We start from the raw sequence: 24,726 nt of genomic DNA on the forward strand, positions 1-24,726 counted from the left end.
GGGGAGGGGTGAGGGATAGCATTAGGAGATATACCTAATGTAAATGATGAGTTAATGGGTGCAGCACACCAACATGGCACACGTATACATATGTAACAAACCCGTATGTTGTGCACATGTACCCTAGAACTTAAAGTATAATAATTTAAAAAAAAAGAAGAAAATGAAAATTGAATGAAATCCCTTTATAAATATTTAAATGGCCCATCAGGTAGCAAAATGTACCTGAAGCTTTGATTGTCTTTCCAGGAACATGGAACCAAATATTGGTTTCAAACTATTTCCACAATTTATAAGTCACCACATCAATATATTCAACTTAGATTATTTTATCTTTCCTATGACAAGTCATGGAATGCAGAACCTTTAGTAACAAAAGCTTTAAGGACTCAGGAAGGACAAGGCAGCTGCCCTGGTTCTTCATGAGTCCATGCTTAACATTGGACTTATGTCCTCTTGAATACCCGTTGTTTCTCCAAGGTAGGTGCATAACACTAATAACTAATGGGTTATCATAGGTAATTTGAATCAGATCATGGAATGCATTCAAATTGTTCATTTAAACAATGTTAGTGTTGACTGATTTAGCATAATAATCTAGAGCTTGACTTTGAAAGGTTTGTTAAATACCAAAGGTTTAAAACATTGTATATTACAGAATAGAATCTTAGGTTACCATAAGGCATTCATTTAGCCAAAATGATAACTTGAAAATTTTTAAAAGGAAAAAACATTATTTTGATAGAGAGGAGACTTAGCTTTCCAAACAAGACCCAATGAAGATAGCATGAGGAAAACGGACTCTGTCTCCTTTCTTTCTTTTCTTCCTCTTTTGCTTTTGTAGTTTGCTTAAAAGGTAAACAAAAATCTTTCATTACATTTTAATATTACATAAAAATCCTTTTTAAAAGGGAAAAACAAATTTTATGTTTCCATTAGTGTATTTTAACGTTAAAGCTAGTTTTAACATTTTATAAATCTATTCAGTTTTAATTAGTTTGACCATAAGGTAAGATTTTTATAAACCTTTTATTGCCCTTTACAATTTTTTTCTCAGAGCAAAACTATGTTCTAAGAAAACTCTCTTGTGCTTTTATTCCAATGTCCAATTTATGGGGGGAAAAAGCTGAACAATGCCATTTTAACTTTTGCCAATATGTTCTCACACAGAATCTCTTACAGTTAATTTTTGTAAACTTCTTACAACTTGTTCAAATCTTTAGCTTTAGTTAGTTTAAAACAATCCTTTAATCCTCTAACCTAGGCAAAATTTACTTTCCCTCACCTTCTTATCTTATAATCAAAATGCATTTTATTCTCCTTACATACCTTGTATGTAAACTTATTTTTTCAGTAGTCTCAATTACATATGACAATATTAACTCTTAGCAACTTTTCCTTTTGGTGAAAACCTTAGTAAGTAAGGGATTTTAATTGTGTACTAGGTGTGGAGTCTAGCCTAGGACATACCAGGCAGAAGTGTAGATAAGAGCTGACTCTCGAGCATAGCTAGGGGGTATTCCAACTCCACCTGTCCCCAGGCCTTACCTAAAATCTAATGTCTCCAATGTAGGTAAATGGAACAATTTTCAAAAGCCTAAGAAGCAGTTTATGACCTTAAAGCATTTAGTAAACTTAATATCTGACCCGCATAATTTAGACCAAATGTCTTTATTTTGCCAATAATTTTTAAAAATATCTTGGTTTCCCAAAGATTACTTAAGTCACATGAACTGAAAGGCATTACACTCTTTATCTTGCTTTCAAAATATTTGATGTAAGTGCTTATTTTTGTTTAAGCCAATTAATTAGAGCTCTTTTATACCAACATCACAATACATACATAATTATATAGACAAGACAGAAGAAGATTACTACAGTAGTTGTAAGATTCTTCATTTGTCAGTTTTTAAGATTCTTAATTGGTTATTTGCTTTATGGTAGAGTCCTTGGAAGAACAGGGCCAAGAAAGGGGTTTCTGGTGCCTCCTGTTTTTACCAAGGAGTCCAGGCTGTTAGAGCTTGAATACCTGCTTTTAATTAAGCTCTTAACCATAGCACTCTTTAACGAAGTCCTTTTAACATTTCTTATTACCTGATTTTAGCCAGGCCAAATAGCCGATATTTCTGGCTTTTAAACTTTACCCAAAGTAACCTCCCAGGTGCTCACAGAAAGGAAAATTTAAGATAGTCCATGGAAGAGAACAAACTAAAGAATGTCACGCTGATATAAAACCAGAAAGGACTTACTTCCTAAGCAGGGAATCAAACCCAAACTACCATTGTGAAAGGGCAAAACTTAGCTACTGACCCACAGTACATGGCAACCTCCAGTGTACATCTCAGAAGAAATCTAGAGTAGCTAATTTTGAGCTTGTAAAGGCTTTTAACTACCCAAGGTAATTTTTAGTGCTAACTATGACATAAACCCTAAAATTCCTGTTCCCCAGAAGACAGAGACCAAAAGTACTGCCACACAAGGTCAAACTCCCAAGGACATAAGACAAGATGGAGACCCCGTCCAGTTTTATTTTTGTTTCAGGGACATGCAGGAAAATTTGTTATTGACCAGCTTGCAGGGCTGCCTTGAGCAGCGAGCTTATGGGGTCCTAAGCCCATGTTTTACCTTAAGGTACCCCTTGACACAGAAAAACTAATTCATAGCACAAATACATCAGTTTAAGACTAGCCTCAGAATTCTTTTTTGCATTAATCAAAACTTTACAGAAGAGATAAACAATGATTTTTACCATTCGACCATTTGCACAGAGAGACAGAAGCCAGAAATCTGACTGGTAAGAAATTCTTACCATTTTGCAGGCATGCCAGGTTTCTGGGTTCTCTTTCCCTGAGCGGCCCTAGTGACTCAGCTTGCCACACCATTGCGCTGGGGGCCAATCCGCATCATAAAGGAAAATTATCTTTCTTTTCGTTCTGGCCAGAGTAAAATACATGTGATAAAACATAGACATTAGCCACTCTGCTTAGCACCCAATATCAAACGAGCAAGGCTTAAATTTGCCCTCAGATGGGCCCCGTCATCTTTATTCCAACCTCCAACTAGAAGTTTCAACATGTGGTCTCTGGGCAAGATGGTTGCCCTGGGTAATAGAAAAGATGAGAAAGGGAAAGGAGAGAGAGAGAAAGCATTGCCTATGGCCGGGTGGGGAAGGCGAAATGGCCAGGGAGGCCACAGAAAGACCCACCCATTGCAGAGACACTGAAAACTTCAAGTGGCTGCTTCTCGGTAGCAAAGGGATCTTTTCCAGCAGTCTCATCAGCTCTCATTTCCCCTTTAGGGAGGAAAAAGCTCCCCATGTCCCGTGATCCTATACATGCCTAATCCTGTCACCCATAGCCCTTAGCAAAGGGTGCAAGGCACATTATTCCAAAGAGCATAAGCAGTTGACATCCTGTAGTGCCAAATCTGTTCTTACCTGAAAGGGACTTTACAGAGAGCCCTCATTTTTAAATGTACTTCAGTGCATTGTTGTTCATTCAGAACATTCCACTGTAAGTTATCATTAGTAAGATTTTATAAGATTCTGTAAGACTTCACTGTCTCCCAGGTCTATAAGCCAGAAGAAACTCAGTTTCACAGAAATTAAGGATCCCATTTTTTACCTAAAATATTGGCTTTACTCTCAGGTTCTCTTGATTAACTTAGCCAGTGATTTTTTTTTTCCTACTTAATAGGGCAAGAAAAATGAAACAAAAGAGTAGAACACAAAAATCCCTGTGCATTTTATAACCCCTGCCATATTGCTGCTTACTACCAGTTCCTTTCTGGCCCAGTCAGATGTAAGAGGCCTCTAACTGGATCCAAGCCAGCTAATTCCTGGATCAAATCCCTTCCTGGACCCAGTGCTGTTTCTGCCGTGACTCCAAACCCAGTTTGGGTCAGAAATTTGCTCAAAGAAACTCAGAGAGCTCAAAACACAAATCCACAGAGCTCCAAAACCCAAGGGGGAACTTACCCACGAGTCCCAGCTGCTCTGAGAGATCAAAGGACACAAGTGAGTCCTGCAGGTACCTTGCAAGTTCACTCAGCACTCCTGGGGACTAGAAGCTAGAAGCTCCACTTCGTATCTGGCTTCTGACACCATCTGGTAAAAGAAAAACTTCAGCTGAATTAAATTAAAGGAGTTTAATTGAGTAATGAATGATTCGTGATTCGGGCAGCCCCGAGAATTAGAGCAGATTCATAGCGACTCCAGGGGTGCCTCGTGGTCAGAACACATATATAGACAAAAAGGAGGTAAAGTGACATACAAGAATCAGAAGTGAGGTAGAGAAACAGCGAAATTGGTTGCAGCTCGTCATTTGCCTTATTTGAATGTGCTTTGAGTGGTTGAAGTATGGCTGCTGGGATTGGCCAACGCTCAGCTATTGTTACAGGTGCATACTATTGAGTTAGGTTTTCAATTTTATCTGACTATTAAGCTAGGTTACAGTTCATCCACAAGGCCTCAAATATAGAAGCATAGAGTCCTTCTTGGGCCATAGTTAGTTTGCTTTAACAACTCACACCAGTGATTTGTCAGGGGCTCTCGGGTCTTTGACCACAGACTAAAGGCTGCGCTATCGGCTTCTCTACTTTTGAGGTTTTGAGGTTTGGGGACTCGGATTGGCTTCTTTGCTCCTCAGCTTGCAGACAGTCTATTGTGAGACTTCACCTTGTGATCGTGTGAGTCAATACTCCTTAATAAACTCCACTTCATATATACATCTATCCTGTTAGTCCTGTCCCTCTGGAGAACCCTAATACAATACTCAAAAATACATGAAATTTATCTTCTAAATACTTTAACGTTCATGGAAAGAACTGAGAGTAAGCTGATAGTTAAAAAAAGAAATGCAAAATTTAGGAAAGTTTAAACATTTAGCAGCTACTTCGCAAAATAGACATATAATAAGAATAGGTACTGAAAAACCAATGTTGATATCTTATCATAATATTTGACTTGTTCTTCATAAATATTTAACTTGTTTAGTCACATTTAATACCCATAACATGTAATTACACAGTAGTTACTAATGTCATTTTGAGTTTATTTCAAACCACCCAGGTTTACTTTACTCTACATAGATCCTAAATCACAACAGAGTTCTTAGAATAATCAATATTTAATTACGCTATAATTACTCATAGTAACTGCCTTTTAAATGTAAATTAAATGCCACTGTGTGACATTTTAAGAGGTTATCACTTTTCTTATTAGGTCACTATATAATAGATTTATTGCCATAATTTATTCTTATTTCTGGTGAGAGTATATGTACTCTCAGAAGATGTATAAATTTGTAGAACATTAGGAAAAACAAGACACTAACAACTGTGTTGTATCATCTTCTAAACCCATAATTTAGAAGACAGATAATTTTTTTTAAACTTAGCAATTCTGATCTTGCTCACAGGGATATGTGACTGGTTGCTTGCTGCTCAAACTTCCCACAGGCTCAAAGGAATCCCCCCTCCACCCCATTTACAACAAACACCCTAGGATGCTGCAACCAACAGAATAGTCCAAGTGTGAATAGACTACACTGATCCAGTTCAGATGCTGCTCTCCACTTGCAGCTTCCACCCCCTTCAGAGCTGTAGAAACTTTTTCAGGCTTCAAGGTGCCATTGGGGAGATAGTTGCTTCAGTAAACTAGATGGTATTCTGCTGATTAGAAAGCATTTATCAAGAGTGCAGAGGTGCAAGACTGACAAGAGGTAGCTTCAGCTAGTAGATTGGAAATGCCTTCTAATTAGATTGTGAATTTCTGTGAGGCATGGTGATATAGTTTGGATATTTGTCCCCTCCAAATCTCATGTTGAAATGTGATCCTCAGTGTTGGAGGTGGGGCCTACTGGGAGGTGTTTGGGTCATAGGGGTAGATCCCTCATGAATGGTTTGGTGACCTCCCTGCAGTAATGAGTGAGTTCTGGTTCTATTACATTGTAGGAGATCTGGTTGTTAAAAAGAGCCTGGGACCTCCCTCCCACCTCTTCTCTCTCTTGCTTGCTGTCTCGCTATGTGACATGCTGGCTCCCCCTTCACCTTCCACTATGATTGAAAACTTCCAGATGCTGGCACCATGCCTCTTGTACAGCCTACTGAACTGTGAGCTAAATAAACCTCTTTTGAAAATAAAGTATCCAATCTCAGGTACTCCTTTATGGCAGGGCAAACAGGACTAATACAGATGGTAGTTTGTCTCATATCTCTGGTATCCCCCATGGTGCCTAGATCTGCAGCTGGCCTGCTATAAGCACCCATCTATTGATTAATTTGCTACACAATGGGAAATGCAATACTTTTTTGCAAGAAGGTCCCTTACATCCAACACCAAACCACTTCAACATCAGATTTAAGCCATACTTAAGGAAGCAAAACTCACAGATACATTGAAAATCAAGAGATCCCAAGGAAATGCTATAGCTTTCAGTAGTGAGAACCATCATCCCCAATTCATTAGAAAGTGAATTTTCCAGTAAGGACAGCAACTGATTATAGGCTCAGGAGAGACTCCATTTGTGGAGATGCCCTCTGGTGACATAAATGTGCAATGGTATATGACTACTGACACTTTGCTCCAGTGTTACAGACACAAGAAGGAGAGCTGGGGACTGTAGTAACCAGGAAAATGCACACTACATCTATAAGGAACAACTGTTACTAACGCCAGCCAACTGTTTGCATGCCATCTTCTAATTTTGCAAAAAATTATGGAAATCCAGAATTTTATGAAAAATCTGATCATATGGCAACAATTTGAATTTTTAAAAACATTATATGAGCTAACACCGTACAAGCAATGCAAAAGGCAACTCTGGATACTATCTGGCTTAGCAACCTCTGTTCTGTCTTGTCTGACACATTCCCTTTACTGCATCTCAAGAGCTTCTCAACAGATCTCCAAACCCCTTACTGCTCCACATCCATTATTTCTTTCTACCACTTCTGGGTCTAATCACATCATTAATTGGTTTAAATTCTTTCAGTATTTCCCTGCTGTTCAAAATAAAGTCAAATTATTTGATGAACCCCATTAGTTTCCATCTACAGCCTTAAATCTTACAAACCCAAGGACCCTAACCTCCAAACGATTCACAGCTATTCTGTCAGTGAAATATCCCCAGCTTTTGTTTTCTTCACCTGGCAAAATTCTACTCAGTTTCTTGCTCCCACCATGAAGATTTCCCTACTTCTTCCCATGGTTTATCCTTTTTCTGTGTTCTATAGCTTCTTTATCATTTACTACAACAAATTGTAAATACGTATTGCATTTATATGTCTCTCCCTATGACACTGAATTCTTTGAGATTAAACAATTTTCATCATCTTTGTATTCTCAGTGTCCAACAGAGTATTTAGTACTACTTTATGAATAAACAGAGAAATCTAACATTGACACCTTGATATTTCATTGGCAAAGCACAAATCTTTTAAAATATGAATTGTATGTTGGGGTTATGCATTAGAGATGTATGTGTTCATAGGGAAATATTTTACCCATGTTCTCAACATGGATATGCTGTTCACATGCCAATCTCATCAATAAGTCACTGTGTGTGTGTGTGTGTGTGTGTGTGTGTGTGTGTGTGTGTGTGTCTGCACTCTCCTGAAAATCAAGGTCAATCTTCCCTTCTGTACTAACTTTTGGCAAAAGTACTTTGCCATATTTTGAAAGGAATTATGTAGTGGGTGGTTATTTGTGTTACACAACTACAACATGAGTTGAGTATAGCCACGTGTCACTTGAGTTCCATTCTGTCCTAGGTCCATCGCCAAGAGTCTAAGATTAACCCAGGCATTCTAGCTTCCATTTCTAGAGCCAATAATAGTCCAATAGATGATAGCACATTTTCCACTAGCAAGGAGGGTCTGAACAATTCTTATTCAGAGTTTTCAAACTGTGCTCTTCACAGCCTTTGAATTCTGTGAAGTTTTACAGAGGGATGAGTGGGCAGGGTTTTGGGTATCCCCATCTCCTGTATCAAGTGGAGAAGAACCATGTTTGTTTATTTCACATGTTGAATTTCCCATGAAAGTTTGAATTTTAAGAAAGAGCTGTTTTTAAAATGTTTGAAAACCAAAACTCTAGGTTCCACTTAAAATGCCCAAGTGCCTACAAGTGAATAATAGTAATAGCCAACACTAATAGATAGTTACTATGTGCTAGGCTCTGTTTTAAGAACTTTACATTCATTACATTCTCATAATAACCCCATGACATAGGTACAACTATCATTCTCACTTTTCTGATGTGAAAATTGGGGCATAAAGAGGTTAGAAAACTTATTTAAATGTACACACAGTTAGTAATGGGCAAAACTGAGATTCAAAGTTGGGCATACTAGTTTCAGAATTCATGCTTTAAACCACTCTACTGCACTACCTAGAGAGCATCGAAGGTAACCCCCTGCCAGCTTCAGAATAGGTTTGGCTTCTGGAAATCTCTCCAGTAATGTTGCATTACTCTCCCTGATGGACAAGACTTTCAACTAAAAATAAAAACCATATCTTCCCGGAAATTTTAAGAATGCATCATGAGCCGTTTCCCTCAGATCAAATATCTTGGAATTAACAAGTTTGCATAGAACTTGAATTTATTCCCACATCATTTAGACTTAAAGGTTTACCCTAAGATGGGGATAGCATGGCACCTCTGCTATACAACAAACTGGCTCTGGCCCTTTAAAGGAACCCAAATACTCAAGTGCCACACACTAATCAATGAATAGTGACAAGCTGGAGATACCCTAAGTCACTCATGGCAAGCCGCCTAGATCTTCCTTGCTTGTATCTCACCTGCTGCCTCTCAAACCCTATCCCTACTCTACTGCGAACTCTTGGCTCTAAAATCTCTATTACATTTTGCAACAGGACCTGTGGTTTGGTATTGCTTATTGGCTTGCCAGAAGCTGATGGGCTCAGATTTGGCTTGCTTCTCTGGCTCTTTTCAGCAAAGGACTGTCTCATGTTGGAATCCAGCTTTAGTCTCTGTCCTTTGGAATACAATTATTAACACCAGCCAGCATGCTGATCTAGGATGCCCAGGCCCCTCTCCTCTAGGGCTGCATTCAGATGTTGCTCTCCTTATCTTAGGCCAAATGGTAGCTTACTCCAGCTCATGCTGGAGCTCTCAGCATTTGCCATAGTCAGAGCTGGGCCATGCATAACAGGATGGAGCATCTGAGTAAGGACAAAGGGAAACTGAACGAGTCTTTTAGAAACTCTAAACAAATGAATAAGAAGGTTACAAAGAAAACCGAGGAAAGGTTATTGGTTTGCCCCATGCCCAACCTAAAACCACCATACAAAAGTTTTGAATAGGGGTTTCAAAACCAAAGAACAGAGAGAATTAAAAACCCAAGATATGTGGTATGTGGTGGGAAAGCCCCTTAATGTTGCAGAGTGAAGCACTGGAGAGACTCATCCCTCAGATAGTAATACAGTTAGCTCATACCTCATTGGTATTATGCTATCTCGGGAATTATGTGCACTCAACTGAGAAAACATTACTCCTAAGTTGTCAGGCTTTTAACATTTTTAGTATAGTAGTAACTGGTATCCTTGATGAATATATATAAAGAATAATATGAGTCTTATTTGTATATCATTTTTCCCACTAGTCAATGAGTTAGAACATGCTGTCTACAAGGCCAGGCGTGGCGGCTCATGCTTGTAATCCCAGCACTTTGGGAGGCTGAGACAGGCGGATCACCTGAGGTTGGGAGTTCAAGACCATCCTGACCAACATGGAGAAACCTCGTCTCTACTAAAAATACAAAATTAGCTGGGTATGTTGGTGCCTGTCTGTAATCCCAGCCACTCAGGAGGTTGAGACAGGAGAATAGCTTGAACCCAGAAGGTGGAGGTTGCAGTGAGCCGAGATCACACCATTGCACTCCAGCCTGGGCAACAATAGTGAAAGTCTGTCTCAAAAAAAAAAAAAAAACAAAATGCTGTCTACAATGTTCTTCTCAATAATAGTAATTCATATTTTTCTTCTTCCTTTAGTACTTTAGGTAACTTCAGAAATTTTATTTGAATTACATTTTTAAAAATTCAAATATCTGTGATTCACCTGGCTACTACTAATCCTCAACTCTTCAGCCAGAGGAAAGGAAGAATAAGAGAAAATGGTCTGGCTGGATCTTGTTGAGTATGCAGTTCCAAGAATTTGTAACTCTATTTCCTAGCCCTAAAAGTTACTGAACTTGATGAACCACTATTTACTCCAGAGTAACTGAAAGATAAATTGGGGTTAAGGTGTGTAAAAATTACACTCCATTACAATAAGAGAGACCTGGAGTGGCTTATGCTTTGAGCTAACCTATGCTGATTTTAGTCCAAGTGTAATATTGACAAAATCAGTATGCTTGGCAGTTATGCATTAAAGGCAACACCTGAATGGCATTTGCAATAAATGATGAGCTGAATAGCTTGCTTCTTGCTGGGCTAGTAGAGTTTATTTTGCTTTATTGGTCTGTAATATTTAGAACATGTGACTGCTGAAAGAGACCCAGGTTGCACTCGTAATTAGAACAAAGAATAGAAGGGGTGTACAAGGTTTTTGAGGATGTTTGTTTTGCTTTCAAAAGAATAGGTTAGGTGGAAATGGTATTAGCCTTTATCAAAGCCCTACTAACTCTAGACACTGCCCTAGGCATTTGTCATGGTCATGAAAATGTGTCTGTCAGATCTCTGACTGTGAGGAGCATGATTGATCTAGACCTCAACTGCTGTGCTCTGAAATCCATCATTGTCTTCTCACAGAGGCCAAATTTCCCACAGGCTGCTTCTAACCAATCGCTGAGCGTGATATTAAGGTGTGTCCATTCTTCGAAGATAGGGGATTCCTCATGCAGATGACTTTGGTTCAGAGTCTCTCTTAGAATTGGGCCTCAGTTTAAGGCTCTTCTCCACAACCTCCTTTCCTTCCCTTTCTCCTTCACAAGTATTAATAGTATAGTGCAGGTCTTCACTGCAGTACCGGTCTGATAGCTCTCCCATCTTCCCTTGACTTCATATGCATTTTCCAAAACAGTCATTTCCTTTGGTAAATCTCTTGCACATCTAATTCTATCTTACTGTCTGTTTCTCAAATGGCCCAGATTGATAGTATTTTTGTATACAATGATTCATCTTACTACTTAGAAAAATCTCGTGAGATAGTTTACTAATAAGGTCTCATTTTAAATAATAGAAAACTGACATTTAAAATAAGAAAACTTGTTCTAGAGGAGGAAGAGGTATAATGTTTTTCTTATCTATAAAGTCCAGGGGGAGACATTCAGGCATGGCTAGGTCTAAGGATTCAATCAATGTCATTAGGACTTGGTTTTTATCCATCTTTGACTCTAAAGTTTTCTGTCTGACTCCCTTCTGAGAACCTCTGTTCTTATGTTAACTCTAAGTTTATGTACTCCTATTAGCAATTTCAATGGTGAAGAGCTTTCATCTTCTCAACAATACCAGTGAAATTCCTGGACTTGGCTTTCATTGACCTAAATCTGATCAAAGGTCCATGCTTGAAGTAATTGTTGTGGCCTGATGGATGGGATACACTAATTGGCTTAGCCCTGAAACCCACTCCAAAGCTGGGAGTAGATAGGATAGGCCCCACCCAACAACATGGACTGAGAATAGGGAAGAGGTGATTTCCATAATGGAAAATTAAGGTGCTCTCTCCAAAAAAACAGGAGCAGATTCTGAGCATCATATGTTGATCACAGCAATGTACTACATGTTGGAAAAAATGAGAACCCAGAAATATTAAACCATTTACATAAGACTGCTTCTTAAACTTTAGAGGATTAGAATTACTTGGAGGACTCGTTAAAATACAGATTGCTGGGCTCTACCCCAACAGTTTCTTGATTTAGTAGATCTGGATTGAGTCACCAGAATTTGCGCTTCTAACAAGTTCCTAGGTGGTGTTGATGCTGGTCTAGTGACCATACTTTGAGAATCACTGCTCTTAATAAAATGTGTTAACTCTTTTGAGCAATTACTAGATTCCAGGTACTGTTATAAGGTTTATATACATTATCTCATTTAATCTTCACAGTAATGCTAGGAAGTAATTATGGTTATTATCTCCATGTTAAAGTTTTAAGAAACTAAGTTTCAAAAAGACTAAGTGACTTTACCAAAGACACATTAGACAGTGTCAAAGCTGAAATTGAAACTCAAATGGCTCCTAAAATAAACTTTCCTAAGGAAAACAGCCAGAAAGATGACATCTGCCTAGGAAAAAAATAGAAATCAACTAGTTCCTCACTATTAGGTTATACATGGCCTATATGACTTAAAGTTAAAAAAAAATCAATTAACTATCTTTTCCCCAAAATCATCCATGTTAATTATATTCTAAGCACATATAGGCATATAAAGTGGTCATAAAAATGATAATGGTTTCACATCAATTTATAGCCCAGACCAGAATCCAGAACATAGAAATATCTAGAAAGGATATGTTTCTCTCAGATACTTCTTCTCCTTGAGTTCCTGCTGCAGTATGAAATTTTAATATCTTATTAAGTATACAGCCATCATAAACTGCTGTCCTTTTTTATCAAGTTTCTAATGCAAGAAGAAGCACATTCTAAATAATGACCTAAATCTATCTCATGAAATAAAGCTCAAGAACGATGAACTCTAAATTATGAGTGATTATTTTTAAATTCATGGGAACTTTTCTGAACATTTTTTCTTATCTGCTTAATTTTTCCAGAAAACCACTGTCATTGTTACCTGTAATATAAGCAGTTTATTTAGAGAAGGAATTCCTAATTTATTTAAAGATTTATTGTATTTTAAAGAAGAAATTATCATATCAGATCATGGCATATACTTGCTGCCAAAACAACCTTATGATAACAACACCTGCATCATAAAACATTATTAATTCTAGCCTCTAGACAGCCTGTAGTTGAAGAAGGGAAACTACAAAAGCCAGATATGAAAGGGAAAGAAAAGAATATGTAACAACTGAGACTTCAAACTCCAAATATTATGAACTGTGATTTACTTCTATTAACTATATTTATTCAATAAAGAATTGTTACAAGTTTGCCACAAAGAAAGCATAGTCTGATAAGGAAATTGCATGTACACAATATATATGGTTTTTTTTAACATCTGTAACTAGCTGGATCTCATACTAAACACCTATTTAGGGTAAAGGTTATAGTCCTTTAACAAGGATATTCAAAAACACAATAGCTCAAACAAGGCGTGGCTCAGTGGCTCATGCCTTTCATCCCAGCAATTTGGGAGGCCAAAGCAAATGCATCATTTGAGGTCAAGAGTTTGAGACCAATCTGGCCAGAATGGTGAAACCCCATCTCTACTAAAAATACAAAAATTAGCTGGGCATGGTGGCACATGCCTGTAATCCTAGCTACTTGGGAGGCTGAGGCAGGAGAATGACTTGAACCTGGGAGGTGGAGGTTTCTGTGAGTGGAGATGGCATCACTGCACTCTAGCCTGGGTGACAGAGTGAGTAAGACTGTCTCAAAAAACAAAAACAAAAAACCTCAAAGTGAAGTTTATGTCAAATGTAAATGTTCAAGGTGGGCTCTGCTTCAAGAAATCAACAAGGGACCCAAGGGTAAAGACCTACATCTGCCACCTTCCTGGCCTCTAGAGTCTAAAACATTGCCATCTGCATGTTCAAAACACAAAGGTCCACTAGATCCTGGTTCCACCTGGAAGGAAGAAGATGGAACATGGGGGCAGCAGGGGTACTGCTTTAAGACTTAGGCCCTGAAGTGGCACCCATTACTTTTCTTCACATACCTTTGGAGAGAATTTATTCACTTGGTCCCACCTAGCCACAAGGGAAGATAGAAAAATGAGGTCTGGCATTGTCCAGTGGAACAGAAAAGAGACTTCAGAAATAACACCACATGTCTACAACCATCTGGTCTTTGACAAACACAAGCAATGGGGAAAGGATTCCCTATTCAATAAATGGTGCTGGGAAAACTGGCCAGCCATATGCAGAAAACTGGAACTAGATCCCTTCCTTACACCTTATTCAAAAATTAACTCAAGTTGGATTAAAGATTTACATGTAAAACCCCAAATTATAAAAACCCTAGAAGAAAATCTAGGTAGTACCATTCAGGACATAGGCGTGAGCAAAGACTTCATGACTAAAACACCAAAGCAATAGCAACAAAAGCCAAAATTGCCAAGTGAGATCTAATTAAACTAAAGAGCTTCTGCACAACAAAAGAAACTAGCATGAGAGTGAACAGGCAACCTAGAGAATGGGAGACAATTTTTGCAATCTACACATCTGACAAAGGTCTAATATCCAGAGTTTACAAGGAACTTAAACAAATTTACAAGAAAAAACTCCATCAAAAAGTATATATAATATAATATAAATTAGTTCAACCATTGTGGAAGACAATATGGTGATTCCTCAAGGATCTAGAACCAGAAATACCATTTGACCCAGCAATCCCATTACTGGATATGTACTCAAAGAAATGTAAATTATTCTACTATAAAGACACATTCACATGTATGTTTATTGCAGCACTTATTTACAATAGCAAAGTCATGGAACCAACCGAAATGCCCATCAAAAATAGACTGGATAAAGAAAAGGTGGCACATATACACCATGCAATACTATGCAGCCATAAAAAGGCCTGAGATTATGTCCTTTGCAGGGACATTGATGAAGCTGGAAGCCATCATCCTCAGCAAACTAACACAGGAACAGAAAACCAAACACTACATGTTCTCACTCATGAGTGGGAGTTGAACAATGAGAACACATGGACACAGGGAGGGGAACAACACACACCAGGGCCTGTTTGGGTGTGGAGCGAGGGGAGAGAACTTACAAGACAAGTTAATAGGTGCAGCAAACCACCATGGCACACATCTACCTATGAAACAAACCTGCACGTTCTGCACATGTATCCTGGAACTTAAAGTAAAATTTAAAAAAAGAAAAATCTTTAAAAAACCACATTGGCATGTGTTTTAATATGCACATTAATGGAATGTAAATGTGAAAGAGTCCTTACCTATTGAACATTTTTAGCAGAGTATGCCTATTCTCTATAGGACTCTCACAGGGAAAAAAATCTATAATCTATAGATTTATATGTTGTTTTTAGAAAATGTAATTAATGCAAATATCAGTGTATAAAATACTAGAATTTTTTTTAATTAAATGTTTCCCTTTTCTTCTAGATTTGTTGAGGTATAATTAACAAATAAAAATTATATTTATTAAAAAATTGAGGTCTAGTGTTGAACCAAAGAGAAAGGGGAGAATGGATTTTGGTGGACAACTAGCAGTCTCTTATCTAGTACTGTACATTATTTATTTCACTTAATCCTCACAACTACCCAGTGATATAGATATATTTATTTCTATTTTGTATATGATGTAACTGAGGCTTAGAGAACTTAAGCAATGGATCCAAGGTCATATGAAGCTGTTGAATAGCAAAGCTGGAATTCAAACCACAACAGACCTAACTTCAGACGTGTGCATGTAGCCACCATGACAGGTAACTGTAAGGACACACTGCTTTCCCAACACTCTAAACACAAGAATGGTTATAATACTAGGTAGAGTATGAAAAGAAGTTGTTTTTTAATCTCAGAGTAGTTAATAGTAATGACGTATATATATAAGCCCCTAAAAGTGAATGTTGCAGGAGGACAAAAAAGCATAGTCCGTGATCATCCCCCAGGGACAGAAAGCCATTTGTTTCACTACAGCTTGTCTCCTGTGTATCTTCTCATTTGCTTTTATATTTTGTGGGGGCTGATGTGGGTAATTTTATTACAACTAAGTAGTTTCTAAACAGAAAGTGTTATTTGGCCAGTGCCAAGAGGAAATGCAATCAAGGCAGAACTGGCTGTGAACACTAAGTTGAAAACTATAGCTGAGCTGCATGACATTTAAAAGATTAGGGAGTTGTTTTTATTGTCGTTTTGTTTCACAAGTGCAGTTTGATTTCTATAGCCTTTTTTATTCACCATATTTCAAATGTCTGCCACCATGTACTAAAGCAGACAGATATGTACTGCCTGCAAAGGGAAGCTTGGGCTCCCTGCCACTTGGAATGTGAAGACAAAGTGGCCTTTCATTCCAAAAGGGTATCAGCCACTTTCTGAAGGTAGCTCATGAACATCTGTAGGATTGGGTATACAAGGAGGAAAAGAAAAGGAAAGATTGGGAGGGAGGTGTGTGCTAGAGCACAAAAGGTAGAAAAGCCTAGCAAATCATGGTGTTTTTAAATATGCCAAAGTAGATATTAAAGAACTGAAGACCATATCAGATTTCTCAGGGTTTTTGTTGTTGTTTTTCTTTAAGATGAGAGAGAATTCAGAGTTAGCAATTTTTACTGGGCAGCTCATCGCTTTCTGCTTGGAACTAACATCTGCTAGGCAGCTAGCATTCAGGACTGGAAGGTGCGATTAGCTTGGGCTCACAACAGCATCATGTAACCTGCCCATGGCTGGCAAAACACCTATCAGTGGGACAACAGCAGGAGCAGCAACAGTAGTCCTGTCAACTCACTGAGGAAGGAGGGATGGTGTTGGCCGATAAGTGACAGAAAGCTTGACATCTGGCCACTTACCGTTTGAAAAACTCCAACAAACGAAACGAAGGGCAGCAGATGTGCAACCCTAGGACAACTCAGGTAAGATAAACCATTAAACCTCCCCCTCCATAATTCGTAGGTGCATCCAGAGCAACAGCCAGATACTACACTGCACTATGGACTCTCCTCATGGCCATGACTCTTTCACTATGTCCTGGCAGGTAAGTGCATAGTCTTGTTTCTTTCCTTTCTCAATATCTTCTCTAAGGCTGTGGCTTTATTGAGGAGGCAGAAGTATCATTTAGGCAGTCGCTTTCCTCAGAAAAGTCATACGTTATCAGTGCATGGGATGCAGTCACACACTTGGTAGATGGCATTTATGCCTCCTCAGACTTCTCCATCACCCAGAGTATAAAGGTGTTTCCTTATTACTTACCTTGTGCACAATTATTTCTCAGCTACATCAGCAACTTTTGTTTCTGTATGTTCTATCCAGTTCCCCACCACCCTCCACCTAGGAAGTTCTGTGTGACACAACTGCATACTCTGTAAATTCCAGGATGGAAGACCCTTCCTTCCTTCCTTGCCTGCATCTGTGTATAATTCATTCATTCATTCAGAGTGCTACATGTTCTTCTAAGTACCAGGGAAATGGCATTGAAATAAATACACACACATACATGCACAAACACTCTCTCATAGAGCTTACATTCTAGTGGAGGAATATGACAATACATAAAATGTGTTAAGTAAAATGTATAGTGAGATGGCAGAAAATACTATGACAAAAATGAAGCAGGCAAGGGAGTGTGGAGTGCTGTGAAGTGGGCAGTTGGTCGTATTTTAAATAAGGTGACTGTCAAAGGCTTCACTGAGAAGATTGACAACTGAACAAAGATGTAAAGGAGATGGAGAAGAGAAAATAGATGTCTTGGGAGGAACATATCAGAGAGAAGAAACAGTGGTTGAGGCGAACACGTGCTAGACATCTCAGGAACAGCAAGAAGGCCAGTGTGGGCAGGCCAAAATGAATGAAGGGAAGAAAAGTGGGAGATGATGCCAAAGAGGTGAAGGGTGTGGGACAACACTGGCAAGTCTTTGGCTTTGAATGGTCTGAGATGGAAAGCTGTCTCTTCAGCCCTTCACCATCCAAATGAAAGTCCAGCAGATGACTGGGTATTGGAAAGAGTAAGTGCCTCACTTGGGGTTTCCGCTAGGACCTTTATTTTGGCTAACCACAAAGTTGTCTGTTGAATATGGCCCAAACAAACAGGCTGCTTTGGAAGCTGTCCAGCAACTTGTGGCAGTATTTCATGTTGAAGACTCTACCACCCTAAGGATCCCCTTGAGCTCAAGTTTCTAACCATTTTGCCATGGAAGCCTCTCAGAAAGGGCAGCAGCCTCTACCCAGAGATGCTGCTTGGCCTTGTTGCCTACATGGCATGGCTAATTTTAAGAATCAGCTATCAGTTTGCTGCTGGGCTCATGTTGAATCTGAAAGCCAGACCCTGGAAGTCTTCTGACTCCCCTGCTTAATACTCATATAATATTTTGGGATCAGTTGATTCTGACTCAATAACTAACGAAGTAGGAATGGCCTAGTAAGCTTCACTTATCAAAAGGAAAAGATATATTCAATAATACGCTCCTTTAATTCAAGAGCTGGCTTCAGTGGCATCTTGACTTCATGTGGAAAAGTATCAGCTATTCCTTTGGAGTTAACTTTACTTCCCACTCCACCAACTGAAGCAAAGCCATTGGCTTGTGAGGCGTTGATTCACAGAGATTCTTCCTACATGCTTGTGATGGATGTACTGATGGTTTGGTCAAGCTGGAACTAAGTGGTTTCCACCAGGCAGCTGTTCAGTATCAGTGTCAGCTATGCAGAACTGAAAATGGTCATAGTTGCTGTACTCAGTTGGCAGACTCCTGGTTCACTTTATATCTTTGGCCAATATTCCCTTTAATAAACCCTATTATATTTTTGTTGACTTGTGGCTGTTGCCAATGGCTTAAATATGTGATCTGCCACTTGGAAAATTACAGACTGGCAGACTAAAGACATCCCTCTTTGGGGGCCATGAAATGTGAGAATGAATCATGGCTGCTGAATAAGCCATCTGGGTATCTCATGTAGATGCCCATCATGAGTGCCTGTTCTCTGATGATACCAATGGGAATTAAGCTGCTAAACAAGGCTGCACTGCCCACATTGCCACCACTGTTACTGGGATAAATCATTCAGTTGAACATAACATTATAGACTGGGCACAATGTAAAGGATTCCATATTTGTGATGAAGAAGCTACTACTGCATGCCAGATTTGTGACTGCTGCCAATAGTTGACATGGTTTTCTCACAGTGAAAGAAGCCACATTGCACTGGGCATTGACCCACCTGCTTCTGGAAATTTGACTACATTGGATCTTTAACCCTCTTTCCAGGCAATCATTGGTACCTCATCACTGTTGATACTTTATCAGGTTACAGAGTGGTTCCAGTCTAATCAGATGATTCCAGTAATACCACTGTGGCCCTTAAAACTAATCTGTGTCATGTTTTTAGATTACGTGATCATCTACAGTCTGGCAATGGTGCACCATTTATTGTAGAAGCTACTCAATAATGGGCTGATAGTCATGGATTTTCCACACTCCCTGCCATCCACAGGCATCTGATAGTCCAGCACTGGAAGAACCTCAAAAAGGGACTCCAAAGTATTTCTGATATTATTTCTCTTACCTTCTCCTGATGCTACCTTTCTCACTTCCTCCTGATCTACACACCGTAGTAAGGCAGCTTGGTCACTGAATGTGGCCAGTCTTAGAAAGGGATCATGATTCCTTCTTGGGTAATAATTAGGAAGAAATGGATGGTGGTTACATGGGCCTATTTTGAAAATCTTAGATTCTGTATTGACCATTCCTAGGTATAATGTATCTTTCTTTATCCTGGCATCATCAGCTCAAGGCCAGATAAGTTGGTATACCTCCTGGTGGCAACACAATGAAAAGGGGGCTGTATTAGTTCACTATTGTGGCTGTAACAAATTATCACAAAATTAGTGGCTTAGAACAACACAAGTTTATTATCTTACACTTCTGGAGGTAGGAAATTGTGTTATACAGGGCTAAAATTGAGGTGTTACTTGAATTTATTCCTTTTGGAGGTTCTAGGCAAGAATCATTTTCTAGAATTTTCCAGCTTCTAGAGGCCACATGCACTCTTTGGCTAGTGGCCCTTTCCTTCATCTTCAAAGCCAGTAAAGTAATACCTACTGATATGGTTTGGCTGTGTCCCCACCCAAATCTCATCTTGAATTCCCACATGTTGTGGGAGGGACCTGGTGGGAGGTAACTGAATCATGGGAGCAGGTCCTTCCTGTGCTGTTCTCGTGATAGTGAGTAAGTCTCAAGAGATCTGATGGTTATTATAAGGGGGAGTTTTCCTGCACATGCTCTCTTTGCTTGCTGTCATCCATGTAAGACGTGACTTGCTCCTCCTTGCCTTCTGTCATGATTGTGAAGCTTCCCCAGCCACATGGCACTGTAAGTCCAATTAAACCTCCTTCTTTTGTAAATTTCCCAGTCTTGAGTATGTCTTTATCAGCAGTCTGAAAACCGGCTAATACACCTGCAAATCTCTCTACTTCTGGCATCAGACTGAATACCCTCTGATTTTGACCCTCCTACTTCCTCTTATAAAGATCCTGTGGTCACATTGTGGCTGCCCAGGTCACTGAGTATAATCTTCCTGTCTCAGGATCCTTAACTTAATCTTATCTGCAAAATCTCTTTTGCTATGTAAGTTATCATATTTGCAGGTTCTGGAGATTTCTGAGGATTAGCATTTTTGGGAGGACATCATTCTGTCTACCAAAGGGGCCTGGGGGAATAAAACTTAATTCTTGTTAATTTTTTGAAAATACCCTTATCTTTCCTGTATCTGACCCTTCTGGATGAAAGTTCTGTGTACAGTGGGGAATAACTGGAAAAAAAAAATGGTGAACTTATGCCTACTGAAATGGGATACACTGATTTTGTGGCAATGGAAGAAGAGAAACAACTCAGTAGTACCTGGGGAGGAAATGCCTGTACCCCAGAGTGCTTGAGGGACAGATAGGCATTAATGATCTTTGTCTTTAAGAATTTCCTTTGCATGCTTCCTTATGAAGGCAAATACCATGGTGCTGCTCTCCCAGACTCCAGCAAGTACCTTGAATTTAAGTGAATGCTGAGCCTTCCTTCTCCTGATAAAGAGTTCTGACAATAATGTGATCCCTGTTCTTCTTTATCCTTCTGTGAAGTCTGTAAGAAAAGTAGGGTTGGCCCAGCTCATGCACCTCCCACAAAAAGTGCCTGTCACACCTCCAGATGTCTACCGCACCCCTCTTCCCACAGCTGCTCCTCAGTCTTTCCTTGAAAGTAGATCACTGTCACTTTCACTGACTTTATAGATGAAACTAATGGCCCTCTGGTAGTCCCTCCTACACGAGGACTAGATACAATTAATCAAACTGAAGTGTGATACCTAAGGCCCATCAGCCATTCAGGAAACCATATTGGAGGCTTTGTCAACCTGTGTCCCTGTCTGAGGTAGGTCCTATTGGGGGAGAAGGGATAGACCACAATGATAAATAACACTTCTTTTCCAGAGCAGCACGGGTGCCCTTGAGACTGTACTTTTTACATGGAAGTAAGACATTAACATGCCTCTTTTCTAAAAATACAGTGACTTGCACCTTAGGTGTGGTCATAAGAGACTTTCAAAGGTTTAAGGTAACACTGTTTCAGCCTTGGAAAGCATTCAGGTCAGCCTCAACTTGCTGGCCAAAAATATGACAGATGATAGACTTGCTCTCAACTTCTTCATTTGGGGACAAGATAGAGAGTCTGTGCAATTACTTATATGTCCTCTTGTACCTGGATTAATGCCTTGGGCCGAGTAGAAAGATCAGTACAGAAGTTTGTGGAGAAAGCTATCTGAATTTCTAAGGCAGATGCTGATGGTTTATGGGATTTGATTAACTAATTGTTTCTGGCACATTCTAGATCCAGGTCAAGGACCATATTGAAGGCTATCCTTCAACTACTTGGAGTCTAATAGTTTTAGTTAAGTGCTGTATGAGATAAATTAAAGACATTTTATCTCATCCTCTATAGGTCAGATTAATCAGAGTGGCTACACATGTTGGAAAATACATCAAAAGCTAATATGGTATAGAGAAAAGGAATGGATATTGTTGGAAGACAGTTTTCCATGGGTCTCACATTTCTGCACATCTAGCAAACAGAAGCACTGGAAGCTTTTGTTCCAGACTATCTTTTTAAAAATACCTATTTAGCAAACAGCCTTAGAAGAGAGAACTTTTTTTCTTCTGGAGCAGAGAGCAGGTTTATTTGTTGTCCAATATAATACTGATAGTATCTCCCTGGGGCAGAGTTTATATATGTCTGTTTGTGGCCCATTGTAAAAGAATCGAAGTTCCTAAGCTTGGGGTTGCTCGGCTGTGATGCAAATCCACTGCATACCTAGTGTTCCCTTGGCCCCTCTGTGTTATCCTTGTAGGGCTTGAGCAAAAAGAGGAACCAATGCCAACAGGAAGCTCATGTTACTTGTGGTGCCATGAGTAATAAAGCTCTTCATCTCTGTCCCAGGAATCTTGTGCTTTTTGCTTGCATCCACGAAACTGTAGAAGGCTAACTTGTTAGGTTGCCAGTAGGGTAAAATTGCAAATCATTCAGTTTTGACAATTGCCTCTTTGTAGTTGTATTTACTAGTTTAATTCCAACTCCACTCAAAGAAGATTTTATTTATCTCTTATTTATGTACCTCTGGTGTTTGTACAAACCCTATTATAATACTTATTAAAAATTGTTATCCAAGTAAATGTCTTTCTCTCACTTGGCTTTGTGCTCTTGTGGCAATGGTTTATATCTTATTCATTTTTGAAGCCTCAACTACTAGTATAAATTGCATGCTTAATAAATAAACTGAATTAAGGCATTTAAAGCAGCCTAATTGAGTCATTCAGATATCAATTGTCTCTTTGGCATGATAAACTCTCCATCAGTTTCCTGTTTATGGATGAATTGGTAGGCTATTTTTGTCCAGCCATAGATTTAGCCATCATGACAACCTGTAGCACAACCACTCAACTACACACAGTTTCCTCTGGTGGCTGCAGCACTTCTAAGATGAATTACAGCTGAGAATCAGAAAAAGGCCATTGTAGGGATCCTGATTATTAGAAACCCTCAGCAAAAAGTCCTGCTACAGTTAGGTTTTTCTCCAAATATCTTTGCCTATATTCTAGAGAAAACACAGTCTTGAAATAAACTGTTCTTACCAGGAAGATGGCATCTTTTCCTAGACTGAAATGTCCCTACCATAGAGAAAATGAGTGTCTTGGTTGCCTAGACTAATTAACTATGGGAAGATGAAGAAATGAGATTGTCTCTCCTTAAAGTTGTGGAGGATCCTTGTTCCTCCATGAGAGACAATTATCTCTCATGGTAAAATTGTGGAGGAAAGTTGATCCTCCACGAGAGACAATCTCATTTCTTCATCTTCCCATAGTTCGTGATTCTCTTCAGCACCCTCTTTTTTCCCACTGCCAATGGGTAGATTTGAAAGACAGACACTCAAGGAGGCAATGATGCTTCCCACTGTTCCCACCAATAAAATGTGTCATTTTGTAAAGGGGGACATTAAGTGAGAACAGATCTCTGTGGGAGGAGATTTACAGTTAGAATGAAATAGGAACCTTTTTCTTTCTCAAGGTTTTTTTTTTTTTTAAAGGCAATAAAAATTCCCTCTATGCAAGCATAGTTGGGTCGTAACTATTACATTTGGCACTCTTAAAAAACTCATTTTCCATGAAAGTGGAGAAATATATTTGAAACAGCTTTCCCACTTCTGTCACTCTCAAGAAAAAGCAAGGGGTATACAATTTTGTAGATCCTACAATGTTCTTTCTTTAAAAGAAGCTAGAAACATGTATAAAACAGGTTTTTAGAGATGTACAAAAAATTGTATTAAAATGAAACCAATGACTCATCTTCTATAAAGATATGATAAATACTGATGAAAGTGTCTTTATTTCTACTTTTGAACAGAAATTATACCTTATATTTGATTATATTTTAATTAAACAGCTCCACCCAGATTATTATCTCTCAACAATAAATAATTGACCTTCATTGTTGCTTCTGTTCCTTACATCTCACTGCTAACACTCTGGTTAAAATAACTTGGGACACTACTGCTTTCTGATATGAAAAAAGGAAGGAACCAACATACAAGAACATTGCAATAACTTAAGAGCCAAGGCTTAGCTCTCAACTCAGCCACTTACTGTTTGGGTCAAGTTTAACTTTACTAAGTCTCAGTTTCCTCATCTGTAAAATGTCAAGTATAATGCCAATTTTGATGGTTTTTTTAAAGGTTAAATGAAATAATATTAAAGTGCTTCTATAGTGCCTGACACATGGTAAGTGTTCAGAGATTACTACCTGCTACTAGTCACCACTTTTTGAATACTTACTACATGCCTGGCACAATTTAATTCTCACAGCAATCCTCTGAGATAGGTATTATTAAAAGTTCTATTTTACTCATGAAGACACTGGGGGTCAGTGAAATTATATAATTTATTTGAGGCCAGAGGATTAGCAATTAACAGCACAAGGGTCCAAGCAAAGCAAGGTTTTCTGATTCTAAATCCAGTGCTCTTTCCAGTAAATATAAACAACTGGGAATAGATAGAAACTGACTCCAGACATTGTATTCTACAGCCTACTCACACACACACAAACTTTCACTTTTTTTTTTTTTTAACACAAACATACCTCACAGTGTCATATCTCTATACATTTCATAAATAAGTTTGATTTGGGATACTTTCTGATTCAGGGGCTGGGATTTACTGTCTCTGCAGCCACGTTTGCGTCCCAAAAGTTGAGATCAAGGACATGTTTAGTAAAAAGAGGTAATAAGTATGCTAGATCTGAGTTCAGTAAAGCACTGAAACCTCCAAGGGAAGCTTGTATCCTCAGCTCTCTGCCCCTTTGTCTTAGGAATAGTCCAATGTGGACCTATTTCTCCCATTCCCAACCTCATCATGTTGAATCCTTTTCT

At 38.9% G+C, this 24,726-nt stretch overlaps 1 pseudogene; it reads left to right on the forward strand.

The window, feature by feature from the left end:
* Positions 1-24,726, forward strand: part of LOC105508486 — a 51,635-nt pseudogene that overhangs the window by 7,275 nt on the left and 19,634 nt on the right.

The sequence above is a fragment of the Colobus angolensis genome, unplaced genomic scaffold, assembly GCF_000951035.1.
Source record: "Colobus angolensis palliatus isolate OR3802 unplaced genomic scaffold, Cang.pa_1.0 Scaffold162, whole genome shotgun sequence".
Classification (NCBI taxonomy): Eukaryota; Metazoa; Chordata; class Mammalia; order Primates; family Cercopithecidae; genus Colobus; species Colobus angolensis.